Source organism: Oncorhynchus mykiss, chromosome 30 (genome assembly GCF_057628025.1).
Source record: "Oncorhynchus mykiss isolate SJ-2025 chromosome 30, ASM5762802v1, whole genome shotgun sequence".
Classification (NCBI taxonomy): Eukaryota; Metazoa; Chordata; class Actinopteri; order Salmoniformes; family Salmonidae; genus Oncorhynchus; species Oncorhynchus mykiss.
In genome coordinates, this window is record NC_143051.1 from 15007501 (window position 1) to 15027166 (window position 19666).

Consider the following 19666-nt stretch of genomic DNA (forward strand, 5'->3'; position numbering starts at 1 on the left):
GAGAGAGGTACAGTATACCTGATGTTGCAGTACCTTGTTCAGAGGATTAAAGGGAGAGAGGTACAGTATACCTGATGTTGCAGTACCTTGTTCAGAGGATTAAAGGGAGAGAGGTAAAATATACCTGATGTTGCAGTACCTTGTTCAGAGGACTAAAGGGAGAGAGGTACAGTATACCTGATGTTGCAGTACCTTGTTCAGAGGATTAAAGGGAGAGAGGTACAGTATACCTGATGTTGCAGTACCTTGTTCAGAGGATTAAAGGGAGAGAGGTACAGTATACCTGATGTTGCAGTACCTTGTTCAGAGGATTAAAGGGAGAGAGGTACAGTATACCTGATGTTGCAGCACCTTGTTCAGAGGACTAAAGGGAGAGAGGTAAAATATACCTGATGTTGCAGTACCTTGTTCAGAGGACTAAAGGGAGAGAGGTAAAATATACCTGATGTTGCAGTACCTTGTTCAGAGGATTAAAGGGAGAGAGGTACAGTATACCTGATGTTGCAGTACCTTGTTCAGAGGATTAAAGGGAGAGAGGTACAGTATACCTGATGTTGCAGTACCTTGTTCAGAGGATTAAAGGGAGAGAGGTACAGTATACCTGATGTTGCAGTACCTTGTTCAGAGGATTAAAGGGAGAGAGGTACAGTATACCTGATGTTGCAGTACCTTGTTCAGAGGATTAAAGGGAGATAGGTACAGTATACCTGATGTTGCAGTACCTTGTTCAGAGGATTAAAGGGAGAGAGGTAAAATATACCTGATGTTGCAGTACCTTGTTCAGAGGACTAAAGGGAGAGAGGTAAAATATACCTGATGTTGCAGTACCTTGTTCAGAGGATTAAAGGGAGAGAGGTACAGTATACCTGATGTTGCAGTACCTTGTTCAGAGGATTAAAGGGAGAGAGGTAAAATATACCTGATGTTGCAGTACCTTGTTCAGAGGATTAAAGGGAGAGAGGTAAAATATACCTGATGTTGCAGTACCTTGTTCAGAGGATTAAAGGGAGAGAGGTAAAATATACCTGATGTTGCAGTACCTTGTTCAGAGGACTAAAGGGAGAGAGGTAAAATATACCTGATGTTGCAGTACCTTGTTCAGAGGATTAAAGGGAGAGAGGTACAGTATACCTGATGTTGCAGTACCTTGTTCAGATGATTAAAGGGAGAGAGGTAAAATATACCTGATGTTGCAGTACCTTGTTCAGAGGATTAAAGGGAGAGAGGTAAAATATACCTGATGTTGCAGTACCTTCTTCAGAGGATTAAAGGGAGAGAGGTACAGTATACCTGATGTTGCAGTACCTTGTTCAGAGGATTAAAGGGAGAGAGGTACAGTATACCTGATGTTGCAGTACCTTGTTCAGAGGATTAAAGGGAGAGAGGTACAGTATACCTGATGTTGCAGTACCTTGTTCAGAGGACTAAAGGGAGATAGGTACAGTATACCTGATGTTGCAGTACCTTGTTCAGAGGATTAAAGGGAGATAGGTAAAATATACCTGATGTTGCAGTACCTTGTTCAGAGGATTAAAGGGAGAGAGGTACAGTATACCTGATGTTGCAGTACCTTGTTCAGAGGACTAAAGGGAGATAGGTACAGTATACCTGATGTTGCAGTACCTTGTTCAGAGGATTAAAGGGAGATAGGTAAAATATACCTGATGTTGCAGTACCTTGTTCAGAGGATTAAAGGGAGAGAGGTACAGTATACCTGATGTTGCAGTACCTTGTTCAGAGGACTAAAGGGAGATAGGTACAGTATACCTGATGTTGCAGTACCTTGTTCAGAGGACTAAAGGGAGAGAGGTAAAATATACCTGATGTTGCAGTACCTTGTTCAGAGGACTAAAGGGAGAGAGGTACAGTATACCTGATGTTGCAGTACCTTGTTCAGAGGATTAAAGGGAGAGAGGTACAGTATACCTGATGTTGCAGTACCTTGTTCAGAGGATTAAAGGGAGATAGGTAAAATATACCTGATGTTGCAGTACCTTGTTCAGAGGACTAAAGGGAGAGAGGTACAGTATACCTGATGTTGCAGTACCTTGTTCAGAGGATTAAAGGGAGAGAGGTACAGTATACCTGATGTTGCAGTATCTTGTTCAGAGGATTAAAGGGAGAGAGGTACAGTATACCTGATGTTGCAGTACCTTGTTCAGAGGATTAAAGGGAGAGAGGTAAAATATACCTGATGTTGCAGTACCTTGTTCAGAGGATTAAAGGGAGAGAGGTACAGTATACCTGATGTTGCAGTACCTTGTTCAGAGGATTAAAGGGAGAGAGGTAAAATATACCTGATGTTGCAGTACCTTGTTCAGAGGACTAAAGGGAGAGAGGTACAGTATACCTGATGTTGCAGTACCTTGTTCAGAGGATTAAAGGGAGAGAGGTACAGTATACCTGATGTTGCAGTACCTTGTTCAGAGGATTAAAGGGAGAGAGGTAAAATATACCTGATGTTGCAGTACCTTGTTCAGAGGATTAAAGGGAGAGAGGTACAGTATACCTGATGTTGCAGTACCTTGTTCAGAGGATTAAAGGGAGAGAGGTACAGTATACCTGATGTTGCAGTACCTTGTTCAGAGGACTAAAGGGAGAGAGGTAAAATATACCTGATGTTGCAGTACCTTGTTCAGAGGACTAAAGGGAGAGAGGTAAAATATACCTGATGTTGCAGTACCTTGTTCAGAGGATTAAAGGGAGAGAGGTACAGTATACCTGATGTTGCAGTACCTTGTTCAGAGGACTAAAGGGAGAGAGGTAAAATATACCTGATGTTGCAGTACCTTGTTCAGAGGACTAAAGGGAGAGAGGTACAGTATACCTGATGTTGCAGTACCTTGTTCAGAGGACTAAAGGGAGAGAGGTAAAATATACCTGATGTTGCAGTACCTTGTTCAGAGGACTAAAGGGAGAGAGGTACAGTATACCTGATGTTGCAGTACCTTGTTCAGAGGATTAAAGGGAGAGAGGTACAGTATACCTGATGTTGCAGTACCTTGTTCAGAGGATTAAAGGGAGAGAGGTACAGTATACCTGATGTTGCAGTACCTTGTTCAGAGGATTAAAGGGAGAGAGGTACAGTATACCTGATGTTGCAGTACCTTGTTCAGAGGATTAAAGGGAGAGAGGTACAGTATACCTGATGTTGCAGTACCTTGTTCAGAGGACTAAAGGGAGAGAGGTACAGTATACCTGATGTTGCAGTACCTTGTTCAGAGGATTAAAGGGAGAGAGGTACAGTATACCTGATGTTGCAGTACCTTGTTCAGAGGATTAAAGGGAGAGAGGTACAGTATACCTGATGTTGCAGTACCTTGTTCAGAGGATTAAAGGGAGAGAGGTACAGTATACCTGATGTTGCAGTACCTTGTTCAGAGGACTAAAGGGAGAGAGGTACAGTATACCTGATGTTGCAGTACCTTGTTCAGAGGACTAAAGGGAGAGAGGTACAGTATACCTGATGTTGCAGTACCTTGTTCAGAGGATTAAAGGGAGAGAGGTAAAATATACCTGATGTTGCAGTACCTTGTTCAGAGGACTAAAGGGAGAGAGGTACAGTATACCTGATGTTGCAGTACCTTGTTCAGAGGATTAAAGGGAGAGAGGTACAGTATACCTGATGTTGCAGTACCTTGTTCAGAGGATTAAAGGGAGAGAGGTAAAATATACCTGATGTTGCAGTACCTTGTTCAGAGGATTAAAGGGAGAGAGGTACAGTATACCTGATGTTGCAGTACCTTGTTCAGAGGATTAAAGGGAGAGAGGTAAAATATACCTGATGTTGCAGTACCTTGTTCAGAGGATTAAAGGGAGAGAGGTACAGTATACCTGATGTTGCAGTACCTTGTTCAGAGGATTAAAGGGAGAGAGGTACAGTATACCTGATGTTGCAGTACCTTGTTCAGAGGACTAAAGGGAGAGAGGTACAGTATACCTGATGTTGCAGTACCTTGTTCAGAGGATTAAAGGGAGAGAGGTACAGTATACCTGATGTTGCAGTACCTTGTTCAGAGGATTAAAGGGAGATAGGTAAAATATACCTGATGTTGCAGTACCTTGTTCAGAGGACTAAAGGGAGAGAGGTACAGTATACCTGATGTTGCAGTACCTTGTTCAGAGGATTAAAGGGAGAGAGGTACAGTATACCTGATGTTGCAGTATCTTGTTCAGAGGATTAAAGGGAGAGAGGTACAGTATACCTGATGTTGCAGTACCTTGTTCAGAGGATTAAAGGGAGAGAGGTAAAATATACCTGATGTTGCAGTACCTTGTTCAGAGGATTAAAGGGAGAGAGGTACAGTATACCTGATGTTGCAGTACCTTGTTCAGAGGATTAAAGGGAGAGAGGTAAAATATACCTGATGTTGCAGTACCTTGTTCAGAGGACTAAAGGGAGAGAGGTACAGTATACCTGATGTTGCAGTACCTTGTTCAGAGGATTAAAGGGAGAGAGGTACAGTATACCTGATGTTGCAGTACCTTGTTCAGAGGATTAAAGGGAGAGAGGTAAAATATACCTGATGTTGCAGTACCTTGTTCAGAGGATTAAAGGGAGAGAGGTACAGTATACCTGATGTTGCAGTACCTTGTTCAGAGGATTAAAGGGAGAGAGGTACAGTATACCTGATGTTGCAGTACCTTGTTCAGAGGACTAAAGGGAGAGAGGTAAAATATACCTGATGTTGCAGTACCTTGTTCAGAGGACTAAAGGGAGAGAGGTAAAATATACCTGATGTTGCAGTACCTTGTTCAGAGGATTAAAGGGAGAGAGGTACAGTATACCTGATGTTGCAGTACCTTGTTCAGAGGACTAAAGGGAGAGAGGTAAAATATACCTGATGTTGCAGTACCTTGTTCAGAGGACTAAAGGGAGAGAGGTACAGTATACCTGATGTTGCAGTACCTTGTTCAGAGGACTAAAGGGAGAGAGGTAAAATATACCTGATGTTGCAGTACCTTGTTCAGAGGACTAAAGGGAGAGAGGTACAGTATACCTGATGTTGCAGTACCTTGTTCAGAGGATTAAAGGGAGAGAGGTACAGTATACCTGATGTTGCAGTACCTTGTTCAGAGGATTAAAGGGAGAGAGGTACAGTATACCTGATGTTGCAGTACCTTGTTCAGAGGATTAAAGGGAGAGAGGTACAGTATACCTGATGTTGCAGTACCTTGTTCAGAGGATTAAAGGGAGAGAGGTACAGTATACCTGATGTTGCAGTACCTTGTTCAGAGGATTAAAGGGAGAGAGGTACAGTATACCTGATGTTGCAGTACCTTGTTCAGAGGACTAAAGGGAGAGAGGTACAGTATACCTGATGTTGCAGTACCTTGTTCAGAGGACTAAAGGGAGAGAGGTACAGTATACCTGATGTTGCAGTACCTTGTTCAGAGGATTAAAGGGAGAGAGGTACAGTATACCTGATGTTGCAGTACCTTGTTCAGAGGATTAAAGGGAGATAGGTAAAATATACCTGATGTTGCAGTACCTTGTTCAGAGGACTAAAGGGAGAGAGGTACAGTATACCTGATGTTGCAGTACCTTGTTCAGAGGATTAAAGGGAGAGAGGTACAGTATACCTGATGTTGCAGTATCTTGTTCAGAGGATTAAAGGGAGAGAGGTACAGTATACCTGATGTTGCAGTACCTTGTTCAGAGGATTAAAGGGAGAGAGGTAAAATATACCTGATGTTGCAGTACCTTGTTCAGAGGATTAAAGGGAGAGAGGTACAGTATACCTGATGTTGCAGTACCTTGTTCAGAGGATTAAAGGGAGAGAGGTAAAATATACCTGATGTTGCAGTACCTTGTTCAGAGGACTAAAGGGAGAGAGGTACAGTATACCTGATGTTGCAGTACCTTGTTCAGAGGATTAAAGGGAGAGAGGTACAGTATACCTGATGTTGCAGTACCTTGTTCAGAGGATTAAAGGGAGAGAGGTAAAATATACCTGATGTTGCAGTACCTTGTTCAGAGGATTAAAGGGAGAGAGGTACAGTATACCTGATGTTGCAGTACCTTGTTCAGAGGATTAAAGGGAGAGAGGTACAGTATACCTGATGTTGCAGTACCTTGTTCAGAGGACTAAAGGGAGAGAGGTAAAATATACCTGATGTTGCAGTACCTTGTTCAGAGGACTAAAGGGAGAGAGGTAAAATATACCTGATGTTGCAGTACCTTGTTCAGAGGATTAAAGGGAGAGAGGTACAGTATACCTGATGTTGCAGTACCTTGTTCAGAGGACTAAAGGGAGAGAGGTAAAATATACCTGATGTTGCAGTACCTTGTTCAGAGGACTAAAGGGAGAGAGGTACAGTATACCTGATGTTGCAGTACCTTGTTCAGAGGACTAAAGGGAGAGAGGTAAAATATACCTGATGTTGCAGTACCTTGTTCAGAGGACTAAAGGGAGAGAGGTACAGTATACCTGATGTTGCAGTACCTTGTTCAGAGGATTAAAGGGAGAGAGGTACAGTATACCTGATGTTGCAGTACCTTGTTCAGAGGATTAAAGGGAGAGAGGTACAGTATACCTGATGTTGCAGTACCTTGTTCAGAGGATTAAAGGGAGAGAGGTACAGTATACCTGATGTTGCAGTACCTTGTTCAGAGGATTAAAGGGAGAGAGGTACAGTATACCTGATGTTGCAGTACCTTGTTCAGAGGATTAAAGGGAGAGAGGTACAGTATACCTGATGTTGCAGTACCTTGTTCAGAGGACTAAAGGGAGAGAGGTACAGTATACCTGATGTTGCAGTACCTTGTTCAGAGGACTAAAGGGAGAGAGGTACAGTATACCTGATGTTGCAGTACCTTGTTCAGAGGATTAAAGGGAGAGAGGTAAAATATACCTGATGTTGCAGTACCTTGTTCAGAGGACTAAAGGGAGAGAGGTACAGTATACCTGATGTTGCAGTACCTTGTTCAGAGGATTAAAGGGAGAGAGGTACAGTATACCTGATGTTGCAGTACCTTGTTCAGAGGATTAAAGGGAGAGAGGTAAAATATACCTGATGTTGCAGTACCTTGTTCAGAGGATTAAAGGGAGAGAGGTACAGTATACCTGATGTTGCAGTACCTTGTTCAGAGGATTAAAGGGAGAGAGGTAAAATATACCTGATGTTGCAGTACCTTGTTCAGAGGATTAAAGGGAGAGAGGTACAGTATACCTGATGTTGCAGTACCTTGTTCAGAGGATTAAAGGGAGAGAGGTACAGTATACCTGATGTTGCAGTACCTTGTTCAGAGGACTAAAGGGAGAGAGGTACAGTATACCTGATGTTGCAGTACCTTGTTCAGAGGATTAAAGGGAGAGAGGTACAGTATACCTGATGTTGCAGTACCTTGTTCAGAGGATTAAAGGGAGAGAGGTACAGTATACCTGATGTTGCAGTACCTTGTTCAGAGGATTAAAGGGAGAGAGGTACAGTATACCTGATGTTGCAGTACCTTGTTCAGAGGACTAAAGGGAGAGAGGTACAGTATACCTGATGTTGCAGTACCTTGTTCAGAGGACTAAAGGGAGAGAGGTACAGTATACCTGATGTTGCAGTACCTTGTTCAGAGGATTAAAGGGAGAGAGGTAAAATATACCTGATGTTGCAGTACCTTGTTCAGAGGACTAAAGGGAGAGAGGTACAGTATACCTGATGTTGCAGTACCTTGTTCAGAGGATTAAAGGGAGAGAGGTACAGTATACCTGATGTTGCAGTACCTTGTTCAGAGGATTAAAGGGAGAGAGGTAAAATATACCTGATGTTGCAGTACCTTGTTCAGAGGATTAAAGGGAGAGAGGTACAGTATACCTGATGTTGCAGTACCTTGTTCAGAGGATTAAAGGGAGAGAGGTAAAATATACCTGATGTTGCAGTACCTTGTTCAGAGGATTAAAGGGAGAGAGGTACAGTATACCTGATGTTGCAGTACCTTGTTCAGAGGATTAAAGGGAGAGAGGTAAAATATACCTGATGTTGCAGTACCTTGTTCAGAGGACTAAAGGGAGAGAGGTAAAATATACCTGATGTTGCAGTACCTTGTTCAGAGGATTAAAGGGAGAGAGGTACAGTATACCTGATGTTGCAGTACCTTGTTCAGAGGATTAAAGGGAGAGAGGTAAAATATACCTGATGTTGCAGTACCTTGTTCAGAGGACTAAAGGGAGAGAGGTAAAATATACCTGATGTTGCAGTACCTTGTTCAGAGGATTAAAGGGAGAGAGGTACAGTATACCTGATGTTGCAGTACCTTGTTCAGAGGACTAAAGGGAGAGAGGTAAAATATACCTGATGTTGCAGTACCTTGTTCAGAGGATTAAAGGGAGAGAGGTACAGTATACCTGATGTTGCAGTACCTTGTTCAGAGGACTAAAGGGAGAGAGGTACAGTATACCTGATGTTGCAGTACCTTGTTCAGAGGACTAAAGGGAGATAGGTAAAATATACCTGATGTTGCAGTACCTTGTTCAGAGGATTAAAGGGAGATAGGTACAGTATACCTGATGTTGCAGTACCTTGTTCAGAGGATTAAAGGGAGATAGGTACAGTATACCTGATGTTGCAGTACCTTGTTCAGAGGATTAAAGGGAGATAGGTACAGTATACCTGATGTTGCAGTACCTTGTTCAGAGGATTAAAGGGAGAGAGGTAAAATATACCTGATGTTGCAGTACCTTGTTCAGAGGACTAAAGGGAGAGAGGTACAGTATACCTGCTGCTGCAGTTTGTAACTCCACAGATTCCCCTGTTCTGATCCACCTAGCAGAGAGGCAGAGAGACAGAGAGACAGAGGGACATGACATTGTTTTGTGCGTGTGTGTGGGGATCACCTTTTAATACACAGCAGACTGCTTGTTTCTATTCTTCTCTCTAGGAGAAAACAGGTCCCTGAGCTCTGGTGTCAGATCGATTTGACCTGACCTCTGTCCTACTCTCTTAGGAGTAGGCTTTCCTTTGCAAAATAAATAATTGCAACATACATTGACTACAAAACATTAAGAACACCTGCTCTTTCTGTGACATAGACTGACCAGGTGAATCCAGGTGATCTAGCTATGATCCCTTATTGATGTCACTTGTTAAATCCACTTCAATCAGTGTAGACGAAGGGGAGCAGACAGGTTAAAGAAGGATTTTTAAGCCTTGAGACAATTGAGATATGGATTGTGTATGTGTGCCATTCAGAGGGTGAATGGGCAAGACAAATATTTAAGTGCCTTTGAACGGGGTACGGTAGTAGGTGGAGTATGGTAGTAGGTGGAGTATGGTAGTAGGTGGAGTATGGTAGAAGGTGGAGTATGGTAGAAGGTGGAGTATGGTAGAAGGTGGAGTATGGTAGTAGGTGGAGTATGGTAGTAGGTGGAGTATGGTAGTAGGTGGAGTATGGTAGAAGGTGGAGTATGGTAGAAGGTGGAGTATGGTAGTAGGTGGAGTATGGTAGAAGGTGGAGTATGGTAGTAGGTGGAGTATGGTAGTAGGTGGAGTATGGTAGTAGGTGGAGTATGGTAGTAGGTGGAGTATGGTAGAAGGTGGAGTATGGTAGTAGGTGGAGTATGGTAGTAGGTGGAGTATGGTAGTAGGTGGAGTATGGTAGTAGGTGGAGTATGGTAGAAGGTGGAGTATGGTAGTAGGTGGAGTATGGTAGAAGGTGGAGTATGGTAGAAGGTGGAGTATGGTAGTAGGTGGAGTATGGTAGTAGGTGGAGTATGGTAGAAGGTGGAGTATGGTAGTAGGTGGAGTATGGTAGAAGGTGGAGTATGGTAGAAGGTGGAGTATGGTAGTAGGTGGAGTATGGTAGAAGGTGGAGTATGGTAGTAGGTGGAGTATGGTAGTAGGTGGAGTATGATAGAAGGTGGAGTATGGTAGTAGGTGGAGTATGGTAGTAGGTGGAGTATGGTAGTAGGTGGAGTATGGTAGAAGGTGGAGTATGGTAGAAGGTGGAGTATGGTAGAAGGTGGAGTATGGTAGTAGGTGGAGTATGATAGAAGGTGGAGTATGGTGGAAGGTGGAGTATGGTAGTAGGTGGAGTATGGTAGTAGGTGGAGTATGGTAGTAGGTGGAGTATGGTAGAAGGTGGAGTATGGTAGAAGGTGGAGTATGGTAGAAGGTGGAGTATGGTAGTAGGTGGAGTATGGTAGTAGGTGGAGTATGGTAGAAGGTGGAGTATGGTAGAAGGTGGAGTATGGTAGTAGGTGGAGTATGGTAGTAGGTGGAGTATGGTAGTAGGTGGAGTATGGTAGAAGGTGGAGTATGGTAGAAGGTGGAGTATGGTAGTAGGTGGAGTATGGTAGTAGGTGGAGTATGGTAGTAGGTGGAGTATGGTAGAAGGTGGAGTATGGTAGAAGGTGGAGTATGGTAGTAGGTGGAGTATGATAGAAGGTGGAGTATGGTAGTAGGTGGAGTATGGAAGTAGGTGGAGTATGGAAGAAGGTGTTCCTAATGTTTGGTATACTCAGTGTATAACATCACATTAAGGTGTAGGACATTCACTGTATTACAGGGAACAATAACAGGTCTATTTTGTTCCAGAGAAGTAGGTAATTGTTCCCTCTTTGGCGCAGACATTAGCCTAACGTTAGCTAGCTATCAAGCTAGACAGGTTTCCTTAGCAGCTTGTACACAAACCACAGCCCTTACAGCTAGGACCACGGATTGTCCCGGAGTGTGACTGTTTGAATCCCTGCTGTTTGTTGCTGTTTCCATCTGCACTGTGACCTGCCCTGTGACCTGCCATGTCTGGAACTGCAAGGAGTAACAATGTAGCCTACTTGGCTACCAGCCTGTGGGAGTACCATTGAGGACAGTGGGGTATCTTTATCACAGGTGAAGGATCTTTTAAATTAAGAAAAATAGTTCTACAAGCAGTTGTTACAACAAGAAAACAGCTTTAAGTGTTGTGTCCAAATACTGGTGGAGTCAACTAATAAAATAATGGACAATCTGACCAGAGAAGTCCTGGACCTGAAGAAGAGTTTGCAGTTCTGCCAGGGTCACCTCGGTGAGTTTAAACAGGAGAACAGCAAGATGACAGCAATCAAAGTCAATGAGAGAGGACATCAGTTCTGTATGTGAATCCATGATAACAATGACGGAGAAATCAGATTATCTTGAGGAACAATCAAAGCAGAAAAACATTGTTGTGGACGGAATTGCAGAATCTCCACATGAGCCCTGGACAGAGTCTAAGGACAAAGTGAGGGAAATGATCACTGAGAAACTGAAGATGGAGCACAGGAGAATTGAGGTGGAGTACGCCCACAGCACTGTAAAACCCACCACTGGACTAGGTGATAGGTCCAGGTCGATAATGGTCAAGTTCCTGAGGTTCAAGGACAAAATAGCTGTTCAGGAAAGAGCCAAGAGATTTAGAGGAACAAACAGCTTCCTTAACCAGGACTATTCTGAAGCTGTGCACCAGAAAAGGAAAGAACCTATCCCAACCATGAAATCTGCTGGTGTGCTTGGGGACATTGGTTACATATGCTATGACAGGCTCATTGTACACCCTCCCTCCCAAAAGCCTGGAAGGGATGACAGAGCCAAGCCTGTGGGTTCGTAGCTTTAACCCCACAGCACACACACACTTACACACACCAACTGATTGATGGACTGCTGAATAATGTTTTTGTTGTTGTTGTTTTTTTCTTTGTTTGCTCTTTTTCTTGTTATGTCTATCTCTGACCAGCTACCCAGGAAAGGGCTACAAATAGCCCATATAAATATATGTAGCCTTAGAAACAAGGTTCATTAATAACTTGCTAACATCAGGTAACATTCATATATTAGCCTGAGCCTGAGATTTCTGAGATTCACTGACAGTACCAGGCAAACGTTTGGACACACCTACTCATTCCAGGGTTTTTCTTTATTTTTACTATACATTCTACATTGTTTGAGCCAATCAGTGGTGTTGTGACAAGGTAGGGGTGGTATACAGAAGACAGCCCTATTTGGTAAAAGACCAAGTCCATATTATGGCAAGAACAGCTCAAATAACCAAAGAGTCCAACATTACTTTAAGACATTAAAGTCAGTCAATCCGGTAAATTTATAGAACTGAAGGTTTCTTCAAGGGCAGTCGCAAAAACCATCAAGCGCTACGATGAAACTGGCTCTCGCGAGGAGCGCCACAGGAAAGGAAGACCCAGAGTTACCAGGAGACTGCATGAATCAGGCCTTTATGGTCGAATTGCTGCAAAGAAACCACTACTAAAGGACACCAATAATAAGAAGAGACTTGCTTGGGCCAAGAAACACAAGCAATGGACATTAGACCGGTGAAAATATGTCCTTTGGTCTGAGTCCCAATTTGAGATGTTTGGTTACAACAGCAGTGTCATTTGTGAGACGCAGAGTAGGTTAACGGATGATCTCTGCATGTGTTGTTCCCACCGTGAAGCATGGAGGAGGAGGTGTGATGGTGTGGGGGTGCTTTGCTGGTGACACTGATTTATTTTTCAAGGCACACTTAACTAGCATGGCTACCACAGCATTCTGCAGTGATACACCATCCCATCTGGTTTGCGCTCCATGCTGTGTAAGGGCTATTTGACCAAGAAGGAGAGTGATGTAGTGCTGCATCAGATGAACTAGCCTCCACAATCACCCGACCTCAACCCAATTGAGATGGTTTGGGATGATTGGACTGCAGAGTGAAGGAAAAGTGCTCAGCATATGTGGGAACTCCTTCAACCTGGTTGAGAGAATGCCAAGAGTGTGCAAAGCTGTCATCAAGACAAAGGGTTGCTACATTGAAGAATCTAAAATCTCAAATATATTTGGATTTCATTAACACTTTTTTGGTTACTACATCATTCCATGTGTGTTATTTCACACATGTTTTATTCTACAGTGTAGAAAATAGTAAAAATATAGAAAGACCCTTGAATGAGTAGGTGTCCAAACTTTTGACTGGTACTATAGATAATTCCTTTGATGATACAGCAGTAGCAATACAAGGAAATAACATCTAAAGAAGTTACAGGAATGCCTATGGTGTAGGTGTTGTTGTATATTTTCAGAACTTTTTCTCTGTAATGCTTCGAGAATATCTCATGTCAAGTGTTATTGAAGGGTTGTGGTTGCAGGTTCACTCGCCTTATCTAAAGCCTATTATTTTAGGGTGTTGCTATTGGCCACCAAGTGCTAACAGTCAGTATCTAGATAATGTGTGTGAAATCCTTGATATTGCACAGTATGTGATGTAAACAGAGAGGTCTACTTCCTTAGGGACCTGAATATTGACTGGTTTTCATCAATCTATCTGCTCAAGAGGAAGCTTCTCACTGTAACCGGTGCTTGTAATCTGGTTCAGGTTATTAATCAACCTACCAGGGTGTTTACAAACACTACAGGAACTATATACTCCACATGTATTGATCACATTTTTACTAATACTGTAGAACTTTGTTATGAATCTGGATCTGTACCCATTGATGCAGTGATCAGAATATAGCAGCTATATCCAGGAAAGCCAAGGTTCCAAAAGCTGGGCCTAAAATAGTATATAAGAGATCATTCAAAATATTTAGCTGTGTCTCATGTGGATGTTGTTAAGAAATATTTGTTGGTCTGATGTGATTAATAAGGAGCATCCAGACACTGCACTTGTATTGTTGAAAGAGATGGGGTGAAAGGAGTGGCTAATAAGTCTGGCTACACATTTGACAGGCTGACTTACAGCAAATTGAAAAATAATGTGACTAAACTCAACAAAAAGAAGAAGAGACTGTATTATGAAGCCAATATCAATTATATTAAGCTCTGGTCACCAAACTTTTCTGGGTCAAGATCCCCTTTGCAGTCAAAAAGCTAACCGAGATCTACCGCTCAGAATTTCTTTAAAAATGTATCATTAACCTAATAAAAACAATTCTGTAGGAATGAGGTTTGTGCAGTATATTGAAAATATGCATGGCCTGCCTATATTGTTCTTCTCAGACAATATCATATTTCAAAACTCAAGCGTTGATAACAAAATAGATCAGTTGGTGTAGCATTTGCGAGGCACAAGTGAGCATAAATTGAAATAATTAGAAATCTGATGGTCATAGTGTGTTCAAGACAACTGGGAACTCTGGGGGGGAAAGAGTTTGACGTCAGTGATCTTCAGGTCTGAAAGTCCGAGCTCTAGAAAGATGCTTGGAATTCCGAATTGGAAGACTGTTCAAAAATGTTTTTCCCAGTCAGATCTCGTTTTTTCCCCGAGTACCCAGTTGTCTTGAACGCATTAAACTCGGAAGTCTGAGATTTCCGAGTTCCAAGTTCCCAGATGTTTTGAACACGGGATTAGTGTCAGCAGAGGGAGGGAGAGAGCAGGTTCCTCTGGTGAGACTGACCAGAGAGAGGGGACACCGTTTTCTACCTGATGGTGAAACTCGAGATGAACCGCATCTGTCTCACACACAAATTCATGTCGTTCCTATGACCAGAGAAAGTGAAATATTCCTTGATATTAAAGTAGACATGATGTGCTGTTAATAATAGGCCCACTTGCCTACTCATTCATTGTTAATAATGGGCTTACTTGCCTACTCATTCATTGCAGCTGCAGGGAAAACACTTTTTATAAACACTTTTTATGTTTTGTAAAAGTGTTGACTAAACAGTGTTGACAGTGCTGAATAAAAACGTAGGCATAAACTCACTCACAAAAACAGCAGCTCTTTGCTGTATTCTTTGACAGTCTCTGGACGTGGTTTTAAATATTATGAAATCTCACATAGGCTAGTATCAATCCTTGCTGTGGCCGGGGTCGTGGAAGCTGTAGGCAAGGTGATTTGAGCTATCCAATTCACCAGCACAGTAGGCACACTCGATTTAGCCACAGATCTCCCAGTCCACCAGGTATGCAAAGTTAGTCTTTTCAGACTTTTCAGACTAATTACATGGTGCGCAGGGCTTCTGAATCAAGTGCACCTACCGCCTTTATCATTGTCGTTTCTACAGAAATGTTTGGTGATGAACTAGGAATGCCTTGAACCCCCTATCTCCCACAGAAACTATCCCCCTGGCACTCTAGTATGGGAGGACTGAAACCTCTTTGTTCCAGAGACTCTTGCCAGCAAAACGTTTTTCTCCAAGAGAATGAACTTTGGAACAATATTCATAACATAGGAATGTTAAGAATGGTCCATGGGGATCTAAAGAATAATCGTGTCATATTTTTTATTATTTTGTGATGTCATTAAGGATAGCATAATGAAGTAACTGTAACTCTGAAAGTGTACGCATTCTATGTATCACCTTTACATTTAAATGTTGTATGAAATGTATGATTAAATATGAGAATACTTTTGTGAAGATAGCAATGTGATTTGAGCCTTCTAAATGAGACAATTATTGTTCATATAAACTTGTGCCTAGTCAGTAAACACGCCCAAGTGAGCACAGACATTGAACCTGAATAATCAACCTTGAGACCACTACGAGACCAAGCAGACGGAATGTGTAAGCAGGGATGTCACAAATGGTTAAAACTACAAGACCAGACAGCGTGGAGCGGTGGCTACACGTTACAAAATGGTTAGAAACTCTGAAACTCTCAACACGAGTGAAGACTGAGCGGTGGTTCATATGCAAAGTAATACTATTCCTTTGAGCATAGGTTCCAAATGTATCCAAGTGTTGTCTCTCCTCTTTCTCCCTGTGTAATAAGCCATCAATCTTGTCAGTCCACTAGGGACTTTTATCTCATGTAAGTGTGTAGGTGTATCCTGTGTTATTATTTAGTTAATAAATAAATGATTAAATCAATTTGTGTAGTACTGAATATTCAGAAGGGCTAGGGTTCTTGCGGATCCAACAATTATGCGACATTCAGAATGAGACTGATGAGGTAATGATTAATAAGTGACTGTTATTGATGTAAGATATATCTATATAGCTTTAGAGTTTAAGTTGGGAGATAGTAACTAGTTAAACAACTTTCCCCCGTTGCCCAAAATTTCTAATGAGTTAATTGTTACATGATTAATTTAACTGAGTAACAATTAAACATAGTTAGTTTGATTTGATTCAATCGCGATGACCAGTTGGTGACCACTGATATCAAGAATGATAGAAAACTTTGGAGTACTTTAATAAAAAATATGGGCAGAAAACAAATTCAACTCAATATTTTATCGAATCAGATGGCTTATTCAACACAAAACCATTTGATGTTGCCAATTATTTTAATGATAACCTCATTTGCAAAGTGGGCAAACATAGGCAGTTTTTCTTTTATTTAACTAGGCAACTCAGTTAAGAACAAATTCTTATTTTCAATGACAGCCTAGGAACAGGAGCAGAACAACTGCTTTGTACCTTGTCAGCTTGGGGATTTGAACTTGCAACCTTCTGGTTACTAGTCCAAGACTCTAACCACTAGGCTACCCTGCCGCCCCATTCTGCTACCCAAGACTGATAAAGTGGCCTTTACTGGTTCTAACAGCTGACCTATCATCTTGCTGCCAGCTCTTAGCAAACTGTTGTAAAAAATAGTGTTTGACCAAACACAATGCTATTTCTCTGTAAACAAATGAACAAGACTTTCCGCATGCTTACAGAGAAGGGTACGCACGATGTACTGCACAAGATGTACTGCACAAGATGTACTGCTCAAGATGTACTGTATGATACAAATTACTGATGATTGGTTGAAATAAATTAAGAAGAAAAATATTGTGAAAGCTGTACTGTTAGATTTCAGTGCAGTCTTTGATATTATTGACCATAACCTATTGTTGAAAAAACTTACAGTACCAGTCCAAGATTTTGACACACTTACTCTTTCAAGGGTTTTTCTTTATTTTTACTATTTTCTACATTATTGAATAATGGTGAAGACATCAACACTATGAAATTACATATATGGAATCATGTAGTAACCAAAAACGGTGTTAAACAAATCAAAATATATTTTATATTTGAGATTCTTCAAAGTAGTCACCCTTTGCCTTGATGACATCTTTGCACACTCTTGGCATTCTCTCAGCCAGCTTCATGAGAAATGGTTTTCCAACAGTCTTGAAGGAGTTCCCACATATGCTGAGCACTTGTTGGCTGCTTTTCCTTCACTCTGTGGTCCAACTAATCCCAAAGCATCTCAATTGGGCTGAGGTGATTGTAGAGGCTGATCTGATACAGCACTCCATCGTTCTGGTCTCCATCCATCCTTCTGGTCAAATCACCCTTACACAGCCTGCAGGTGTAAAGGTCCAGAAGGTGATTGTCCTGTTGAAAACAAATGATAGTTCCTCCAAGTGCAAACCAGGTGGGATGGCGTATCGCTGCAGAAGGCTGTGATAGCCAAGCTGGTTAAGTGTGCCTAGAATTTAAAATATATCACTGACAGTGTCACCAGCAAAGCATCCGCCCACCATCACCACTCGACCATTCATCTTTTCATACTGTTTCAGTTCAGCAATATTCTTGGGATGTCTGATGTGAACTGCTCTCTTGAGGTCATGCCACAGCATCTCAACCGGGTTGAGGTCAGGACTCTGACTGGGCCACTCCAGAAAGCGTATTTTCTTCTGTTGAATTCATTCTGTTGTTGATTTACTTCTATGTTTTGGGTTGTTGTCCTGTTGCATCACCCAACTTCTGTTGATCTTCAATTGGCGGAGAGATAGCCTAACATTCTCCCGCAAAATGTCTTGATAAACTTGGGAATTCATTTTTCCATCGATGATAGCAAGCTGTCCAGGCCCTGAGGCAGCAAAGCAGCCCCAAACCATGATGCCTCCTCCACCATACTTTACAGTTAGGATGAGGTTTTGATGTTGGTGTGCTGTGCCTTTTTTTCTCCACACATAGTGTTGTGTGTTCCTTCTAAACAACTCAACTGTTGATTCATCTGTCCTATTTTGCCAGTAGCGCTGTGGAACATCCAGGTGCACTTTTGCAAACTTTAGACGTGCAGCAATGTTTTTTTGGACAGCAGTGGCTTCTTCCGTGGTGTCTGTTACATTCCCCAGTTTCTGTGTTGTAGTTTGGGTATTTGCATGTGTGTATTTCAGGAAATGGCTTCCTGAAATCCCTCAAGCAGCTGATTGGTCGACTCCATGGCTAATTGTAGCTGACCCCGCCCCCTCGTCAAGCTGCAGCTGTTTCCAATTACCCATTCCTTCTTAAGCTATATAAAAGCCAGTGTTCTGTTCAGAAGAGAGATCATTGCTGGGAGGTCATTGAAGAAAGATGATGGCTGAGAGAGGAGGCTGAGAGAGGAGGCTGATGGCTGAGAGAGGAGGCTGATGGCTGAGAGAGGAGGCTGATGGCTGAGAGAGGAGGCTGATGGCTGAGAGAGGAGGCTGATGGCTGCGAGAGGAGGCTGATGGCTGAGAGAGGAGGCTGATGGCTATAGCAAATGTTTGTTGTTTCTCAGGCAGTTGGTATGTACTATGTTAGTTGTAGATGGGAGCAGCTTTGGTATGTTCTGTGTGAGTTTGTTGCTCAGTCAGAGCCTATTTGATGTTTCTCAGTGTGTTTGTGAAATTGTTAATTTTCTGTTTCATTTGTTCCCAGGGGGTAAGGGGAAGGCACCTAGGGAGTGCTTAGGCAAGAGGCCCGTGGGCATACATATACCCAGAGTATATTCACTGTCTAGGCACACTAGGTAAGACCTGGGCGGACCACCCCCTGTATTTTGGTTAGGGCACCAGGTGGTGCTAAATTAGGTAATTAGTGGTTCGGCAGGTAAGATAGAAGGGGCTTTGATATTTACTTTCTTTGCTTTGTTTCTGTCCAGCCTCTTTTCCCCATATTACTGTGAAGGAGTAAATTCCTAGTAAATGTTAAATTATCTGCCTTTTGTCATCCTTACTCACCTACAGTCCATACCTCTTTCGCTTCACGGAGAGTTGAGTTGTAGCAAGAGTTTAGCATGTTCCAGAGATTTCTAGAAGTCTTTAGTTGACACTCGGATTCTTAACCTCATTGAGCGTGCTGTGCCCTTGCAGTCATCTTTGCAGAACGGCCACTCCTAGAGAGAGACGCAACAGTGCTGAACTTTCTCCATTTATAGACAATTTGTCTTAAAGTGGACTGATGAACATCAAGGCTTTTAGATACTTTTGTAACCCTTTCCAGCTTTATGCAAGTCAACAAGTATAAGGGCACAAGGTGAGACCCAGATGCAGACACAGGATGCAGATGGTTTGAGTCTTTGATATGTATTAATAATCCAAAATGGGTAGGCAAGAGAAAGTCATGGACAGGCAGAAGGTCAAAAGCAGTTCAGAGTCCAGGACGTCTAGTGTGGCAGGAAGGCTCGGGGTCAGGGCAGGCAGAATGGTCGGGCAGGCAAGGGTCAAAACCGGGAGGACTAGCAAAAGAGAATAGAAAAGGCAGGCGCAGAGAACCACGCTGGTTGACTTGGAACATACAAGACGAACTGGCACAGACAGGAAACAGGTTTAAATACCCGGGGGAGATGGGTGACACCTGGAGGGGGTGGAGATGAGCACAAGGACAGGTGAAACAGATCAGGGTGTGTCGTGGAGGATCGTTACAAAATATAACACTTACAAGAACTTGTGAATTCAATATAGGCTCTTAATACAAACATATCAGAAGCCTAGATGGTCTGCGGAACCCCCTTCCCAGAGCTCTGGCTCTGTATTTATACACACAACATATGAATCCATCCCACATGTAAATGTGGTAACCTCCCTTAGTCCATCCG

General features: G+C 42.4%; 1 protein-coding gene across 1 annotated transcript in view; it reads left to right on the forward strand.

Moving 5' to 3' along the window:
- Positions 1-19666, forward strand: part of LOC110489387 (voltage-gated delayed rectifier potassium channel KCNH8-like) — a 131721-nt gene that overhangs the window by 10812 nt on the left and 101243 nt on the right. The window lies entirely within an intron of this gene.